This window comes from Myotis brandtii, unplaced genomic scaffold (genome assembly GCF_000412655.1).
Source record: "Myotis brandtii unplaced genomic scaffold, ASM41265v1 scaffold350, whole genome shotgun sequence".
NCBI classification, from domain to species: Eukaryota; Metazoa; Chordata; class Mammalia; order Chiroptera; family Vespertilionidae; genus Myotis; species Myotis brandtii.
This window is the reverse complement of record NW_005363468.1, coordinates 247865-255929: the sequence shown is the minus strand read 5'-3', so window position 1 is coordinate 255929 and position 8065 is coordinate 247865. Positions and strand designations below refer to the sequence as shown.

The following is an 8065-nucleotide window of genomic DNA, read 5'->3' as shown; positions in this document are numbered from 1 at the left end:
TGATGTAACATTTATCTACTCATTTCTGCTATAACTTAATGATCCTAGGTAATATGCAAATTGACCCTCACTCTGTCACACCATCACAAGATGGCTGAGCCCACAGCGGAGGCGGGTTCCCTTAATGAGTGATCAGCAGGGACCTGAGGCTGCATGGGGTGTGACGGGGGACCGGAGGCCACACCCCCTGCCCCAGCACTGGTCCAGGGGACCTCAGGCCATGCCCCCCACCCTGGCACTGGGCCAAGGGACCTCAGGCTGCACCCCCCGCCTGGCAGGGCTTGACGGGGGCCCTGAAGCTGCAGGGCTTGACAGGGGCCCTGAGGCTGTGCCCCCCCACCAGGCAGGGCTTGACAGGGGACCTGAGGTTGCAACCCCTGCCCAGCGGGGCTTGACAGGGGTGGGGCCGGCTGGGTCTTGGTCTCGCACAATTTCGAGGCACACGCAAGTGGGTGGGGACTTGATTCTAGGTCCTGTGGCACACCCCAGACTCTAACAGGAAGATTTTCATATACATTTTACTAATTTTCTTTAATCTCTGACACTTCTATTATAGAGAAAGGGCAAATAGCAATATTAAAATATTTCCTCTAATTAATTCCCTTTTAATGTGCACAAATTTCATGCACCGGGCCACTAGTTTAAAATAATTATGTAACAGAATCTGGGGGAAAAAAACTAGGATTGGTGAATATGTCTCTAGGAGTATTTATCCTAGGTTCTCAAGAAGATGTAATAGGTATAGGTACCATAGTAAATAAATATATTGGTACTCAGGATTATAAATTCATCTCATGAGTTTAGCTAATGTGAGATAGGTCATCTAAACAAAGTTAACTTTGCACCCTAAGATACTATACAACAAGCTTTGTCTGAGCTGGCATTTTATACATTGTTATTTAATTTTGGCATTAATCTTAATTCTCTATCCATATTGACTTCTATAGTAAGTTTATTGTGTAATTAATTTGTTGTGTAGTTCAGTTTCTTTGTTTAAATAATTATAATATATATACCATGTATTAGTTATGATAGCACTAGCTGCTATAATACACAAATCCCAACATTCTAGTCATTTAACCAGATAAATTATTTCTTTTTGTTCACACTCTAGTGCAGATGTTCTTGGTGGGGAGATGAGGTACCCATTCAACTATACAAGGTCCAAGTGGATGGCAGCCATCATCAACATCCAGGTCTCTTTGGGTATTGACATCTACCAAGGAAAGCGAGTGGTCAGAAAAGGAACACCCACTTTTTAACCATCCCAGCAAGACAGTGACATACATTACTGCTGCTCCCATTCCACAGGAACATGTCAGGCACAAGCCCATATGTACATGAAAGGAGACGGTTAGGAAATGTGGTCTCTGGTGTGGCAGCAACTTTGAAGCAACAGCTCTCCACTAAGAGAAGTGAGGGTGAAGCCCTCTCCCTGCCATAATCCACAGCATGGTGGGATGTGGGAAGGATAAGAAAAATGTTAATGTAATCAATACATCCTTTGCTTTGCAAAGTAAACCTTTGATGTACTGTTTTATGCTTAAGAACAAGGCAAGTATCATATACTAACAGCAACAATTTAAATTATGAAGCACAATGTTTAGATTGCTTTCAATGCACAAAGAAATGTCCAGATCTGACAATTAACTACCTAATTTCATCTGGGTAGACAACTGGTTATGATAGACCTAACATGGATTTTTACTCTGAATTATCTAACTTGGTTTACTACAATATAAAATAGATAATATAGTAACTGATTCTGTTGTTTTATTGCATAAATATAATATTAATGTGTTTTTTTTCTTCTTCCCAAAGAAGAACTTCAAATTGAGTGGAAGGAAAACAATTTGATTTTTTCTGGATGTGTAATAGAGCAGAAAAAACCCTCCAACATTTATTTTCCAATTTTTGGAACTATTCACAAATATTCAATGTGGAAAGAGATTCCATGTGATGTATCAAGTTACAGAAAAAATATCACCTTTTCCAATTTTTGGAACTATTCACAAATATTCAATGTAGAAAGTTACAGAAAAAATATCACTCAAAGATATATATCACATTATACTGCAGAGACACAGAAACATTTAATGGGAAAAGATGGACTGAAGTAAATACTGAAGCTACTTTTCCATAAAAGGACTTGAATTCTATTTTAATGCATATCTAGAAGGTGCCTAGTCTTCTTGTTAGTGCAATTTTTCCTTGAAGATGCTTTCACTATTAATTCTGCATTTAGTGAAACAAAAGCAAACAAAACCAAACTATTTAAAAGCCAACTTTGATTGCAATTGTCTTTTTCTATTTATTTAATGATTGATTTTTAAAAACTTTTTTGTTCTAAAAATTGAGTTCTGTCAGTTCCTTTTGGTAGATTTTTAAAAATATATTTTTATTGATTTCAGAGAGGAAGGGAGAGGGAGAGAGAGATAGAAACATCAATTGAGAGAGAATAATTGATTGGCTGCCTCCTGCATGTCCCACACTGGAGATCCAGCCCACAACCTGGGCATGTGCCTTGACCAGGAATCCAACTGTGACCTCCTGGTTCATAGATCTATGCTCAACCACTGAGCCACACCGGCCAGGCCCTTTTTGTAGATTTTTATGGCTAAAGCCTTGAGTTGTGATGTGGCCAATTTGGTCAGGGAGAAAGATCTTTCTCAATTAAAGACTGATGTCAGGTCTAAATAAACAAGCAGGGTGAGTGTTATGTCAGGGTTTGCAAGACTATGAGAGAATACCGTATAAGATCTACCTGAATGTTTTATTAATTTACAATTAGCAAGGGGGATAAGTCTGGCCTTGGACAGTGAACCTGAGTATGTTAATGCAATTGGGAAGATTCTGGTGCTGCCACCTTCCTCTCCAAAGCTACATGTATTGAGCAACTAGATTTAGGATGGTGATGTAATGATAGTTAACAGTCACCAATTGTTAGGTACTTTCTCTGTGGTGGGCCCTGTGTTGAAGGATTAAAATATACTTTCACTAAAGTGCAGAACAACCCTCCAAGGAAGGCTTTATTAATCCCATTTTGTAGATATGGACCCTGAAGTTCAAGGATAGTGGGTGATTTGCTCAAGGCCACATAATTATTTGCAGGAGAGGGAGGATTCAACCCACCTGTATCTGACCCCAAAGCCCTTGCCCTTTTCCTAATCCTCCTCCCTCAGTGCAGGGAGGAGGATTAGGAAAAAGTTGGATCCACAACCAACTTTTGGATCCTTAGACAAGTTTATGATCACACTTTTGCAGACTCCGGTCTTCTCCTTCCTCTGACATTAGTGACTGCCCCAGGCACTAGCATTTTACTGCACACCACAGCAATTATTTATGACTTGGAGATTTGCAGCCTGGGGCTGGCTTACCGGAACTGTTTTAAACAAAAACAAAAGGAACTCTTTCCTTTGTTGCTCCAGGATTCTTTGATTCTTTGATCCAAAGGAACTCTGTTTTCTATAGGAGACATGTAGGAAAAGTACACAGAGAAGAAAGGCATTTTCCAGGCCAGTGGCCTTGCTTGTTTTGTATGAGCCTAACTTTCATACTAAATCTCATCAATACCAGCAATTTCTTTATGGTCATTTAAAACTCCCTGTGATTGTTGTGGTGGAGTGGTAGTAGGTGGAGATAATGGAGGGAGGGGTGAATGAGATGGTCTCCAGGCATTGACTGGTGAAATGTGCACCAACTCTCAAGTGAATTTATATTACATTTTTTATCCCTGAAATGCTGAGAGACATTAATGCTGGTCACGTACATGCCCCCATGCTGTTGCCTTCATCCCCTTTATTGCTTTTCTAACTCTGATCCTTTCTTTAAGACTCAGCTAATGCTTCAACTTTTCCAAGAATCTTTTCTGATCTTTTCATGCCCAGGGCTAGGTGGCTAAACTCTGCTTCCATGGCACTCTGTTGTTGCATTTGCCAAATCAGTATTTCAATAAATATTTGTGCCTGATGATAATTTAAAACAGAAGATAGGAACTATGTCTTATCCATCTTGGTATTGCCAGAACAATAACAAAACAAAAGAATTCCTGAAAATTCTTAGTGTTTGAGAAGACCTAAATTGAGTTTCATTTATTTATTAAATAAGTATGCTGTGAGCACCTCCTATGTGGAGATACAAGGAAGAGGAAAATCGGGCATGGTTGGCTTTGCCTTTTTGATCATAACACCCATCAGTTAATAAAGGGTGGTGACTTAAATAAAGTGAAAGCCACAAGGCCAAAATAATCTATACTAATAAAAGGGTAATATGCTAATTAGGGCAGATGTCTTCCGGATGACCTTCTAAATGTCTTTCAGACAAATTAACCCAACCAGGATGGCGGCCGGCAGCTACGGAGCTGGAGCAAGCAGGAGGCTTGGTTGACCTGGTGAAGGAGGAAGCCAAGCTTCCCGCCAGCCCTGAGCCGGCTGTGGCCTGGCCTCATGGCAAAAAGTTTCAATTATAACAGACAAATAAATCCCAGATACCTGCTTCCAGCCAGCCTCCACTAGGAGCTTGGGTGGCTGGGGTCCGTGGCCAGCCTGCAAACAGCCATCAGCCCCTTATCAAGTTTGGCCACACCCTCATGGGGTGAGGGTCCCTGCTGGGGCTTGGCCAGTGCAAGCAGCCATCAGCCCCTCACCCAGACTGACCAGGCACCCCAGCAGGACCCCCCACCCTCAAGGGGCTGTGGCCAGCCTGAAAACGGCCCTCAGCCCCTCACCCAGACTGACCAGGCACCCCAGCAGGACCCCCCACCCTCAAGGGGCTGTGGCCAGCCTGAAAACGGCCCTCAGCCCCTCACCCAGACTGACCAGGCACCCCAGCAGGACCCCCCACCCTCAAGGGGCTGTGGCCAGCCTGCAAATGGCCATCAGCCCCTTACTCAGGCAGGCCAGGCACTCCTATGTAATAAAAGGGTAATATGCCGAACCGGTTTGGCTCAGTGGATAGAGCGTCGGCCTGCGGACTCAGGGGTCCCGGGTTCGATTCTGGTCGGAGGCATGTGCCTTGGTTGCGGGCGCGTCCCCACTGGGGGGCATGCAGGAGGCAGCTGATCGATCTCTCTCATCGATGTTTCTGGCTCTCTGTCCCTCTCCCTTCTTCTCTGTGGAAAATCAATAAAATATTTTTAAAAAAAATAAAAAAAATAATAAAAGGGTAATATGCAAATTGACCCTAACAGCAGAACGACTGGGAATGACTGGTCACTATGACACACACTGACCACTAGGGGGCAGATGCTCAATGCAGGAGCTGCCCCCTGGTGGTCTGCGCTAAGGATATCCGACTGCAGCTTAGGCCTGCTCCCTGCTGGCAAGTAGACATCCCCCAAGGGCTCCCGGGCTGCCAGAGGGATGTCTGACTGCCAGCTTAGGCCCAATCCCCTGGGGATTGGGCCTAAGCCAGCAGGTGGTCATCCCCTGAGGGGTCCCAGACTGTGAGAGGGCACAGGCCAGGCTGAGCAACCCCCCGAGTGCACAGATTTTTGTGCATGGGGCCTCTAGTATTATATAACTATCCCACATGTAGATAACTGAGTAAGAGAATTCCTAATGCAGGGTCATTCTTAATATGTAGTGAAAGGACAATAATCAACTAATCAGTTGTTACTGACATCTATGTACAAGTTTAAATATGGAAGCACTGTAGTATGCAAATAATTGAGACATCAAGATAAAAAAAAAAATCCCGTCTTATGAAGTTAGGTTATATCAATGTCTTCCCCCTCATTCCCAAGGAGAAAACTTAGTGTGAACTTGAATTTCTTACAATCAAAAGTTTCAGGGCATATATGCCACTTCAATGTTAATCTGATTAGCTGTATTAATTTCCTGCTTAAAATTAAGTCACTCTCAGAAAAAATTAAAAACTTTTTTGCATGAATAAAGACCTCACAACACATTCTGCCCCATTTCAGCTCCTCTATTCCCATCCTCTATCTTTCTCTCCCTTGTACATTGTATCTCACCATACCAAACTGTTTATAGTCCCATAATATGCCAGCAATTCAACAGTATTTAAGAATTCACTCTAATAAGCTTGGAGCCAGACAGATTTAGAATCTACATCCTGCCATTTACCCATTATTAATTATTCAATTTTTCTGAGCCTTGATTTCCTTGTCTATAAAATGGGACTAATGTTGCCCTTCTGGAGTTTTTTTTTTTGTTTGTTTGGTTTTTTTTTGTTTGTTTGTTTTTTTAAGTATCAGAGGAGACAATATATAGAAAACTCCTGGAATAGAATCAGGTTTCTGGATGTGCTGAACAAAATTTCTTCCTTTTCTTCAGATCTTTTAACTTTATCTTGATTAATTTTTCCTGTATGTATGATGTTTAAACTATAGGCTCTGAAATTAAGCTTCCTGAGAATTTATCTCCTCAGCAAAACCTACTAGTAGCTAAGTAACTTAGTAAACTAAGATTCAGTTTGCTCATCTGTAAACTAGAAATAATAAAACTCTCACCCCAGAGCTTTGTTGTGAAAACTACATAAAACAGTGTCTACTTCTGTAAGGCTCTGTCATTTTATTATGATGAAAAGAGGCCAAATAGATGTCATCTTCAGAAATACTAATGAAGAAATATAAAAAGAGAAAATGCCAACACAAAACTAGCAGGTTATATAAACAGCAATAGTGAGGGTAATAGATTTTAACAGACTGAACCATTTGTAGCCACTGTTTAAAAAGCCTAAGGGCGTTATGGAATTGGGTAATAGATTTTAACAGACTGAACCATTTGTAGCCACCGTTTAAAAAGCCTAAGGGCGTTATGGAATTGGTACCAATCTATATTTATAAAAAGCCAGTGACTGTAACAGTGTCATGACCATAATAACCGTTAGAAAAGAACTACCCGGCCCCTAGCCAGGCTGGCCCCACCCCCCACAGAGCGGTTAGGGGCTCCTCTAGGCAACACAATAGGGTGCGAGTTTGATGGGGAAAAGTCAAAGAAATAGGGGGGAAGTTCTTAAGGGTCTGTGGGGTTGGGGTGGTTCCTCTGGAGTAGGTTTGGAGTGTGCTGGGGAAGGAAGAGGAAGATCCAATTAGAAAACAGCATCACCGCCGGCATCGACCCCAAAATGGCACTGCTGGCCGAGCACCTGCCGAAGCCACTGACCGAGGACAAGCAGATCTAGACCAGCCTTCCTGGAGGTAGTGTCCCACCTGCCACCCTTCTTCGATGGCCTTGGGTCCCCAGTGTTTACGCCCATCAAGGCAGACATAAGTGGTAACATCACGAAGATCAAAGCTGTGTACAACACCGACCCGGCCAAGTTCCAGACTCTACAGAACATCCTGGAGGTGGAGAAGGAAATGTACGAAGCAGAGTGGCCCAAAGTGGGGGCCACGCTGACCTGATGTGGCTGAAAAGGGGCCTCCACTTCATCTAGGTCCTCCTGCAGAGCATCTGCAATGGGGAGTGGGACGAGAGCCACCTCAATCTCATCCGCGTCAACGCCACCAAGGCCTATGAGATGGTGCTCAAGAAGTACCACGGATGGATCGTGCAGAAAACCTTCCAGGCAGCGCTGTGTGCCGCACCCTACAGGTCTGACTTCCTGAAAGAGCTCTCCAAGGGCCAGAACATGATGGAGGAGGAGTGCCTGGAGAAGGTCCGCCTGTTCCTGGTCAACTACACGGCCAGCATCGACATCATCTATGAGATGTACACCAAGATGAACGCCGAGCTCAACTACAAGGTGTAGGCGTGCCCAGGGCCGGCACTCCCAGGCACAGACCAGCCAGAGTCACTGTGAAGCAGCGGAGGCCGCCGTGGCCTGCGTCCCCCAGAGCGGCCCAGAGTCTGGCTGGGGTTGCAGGGGACGGCCCTGGTTTCTGAAAAGTCATTTTTGGGGTCTATCCTAACGGAGCAATAAATAACCACCCTACTTCTGAATCACCTTTAGTTCCACGGCAGCACAGACCGACTGCCTTCATTTCAGTGTGATAAAAACAGTTAATGTTGCTAATAATTCAAGTCCTAGGGCTTTCTGTCCCCGTCCCCCCACGTGGTGCGTGGCCCTGGGGGAGCCCTGTCATACACCTCATTTTAAA

At 43.8% G+C, this 8065-nt stretch overlaps 1 pseudogene; it reads left to right on the top strand.

Annotated features, from left to right (window-relative positions):
- The first annotated feature begins 6975 nt into the window (after positions 1 to 6975).
- Positions 6976 to 7907, top strand: LOC102246858 (annotated as a pseudogene).
- The last annotated feature ends 158 nt before the right edge of the window (positions 7908 to 8065 follow it).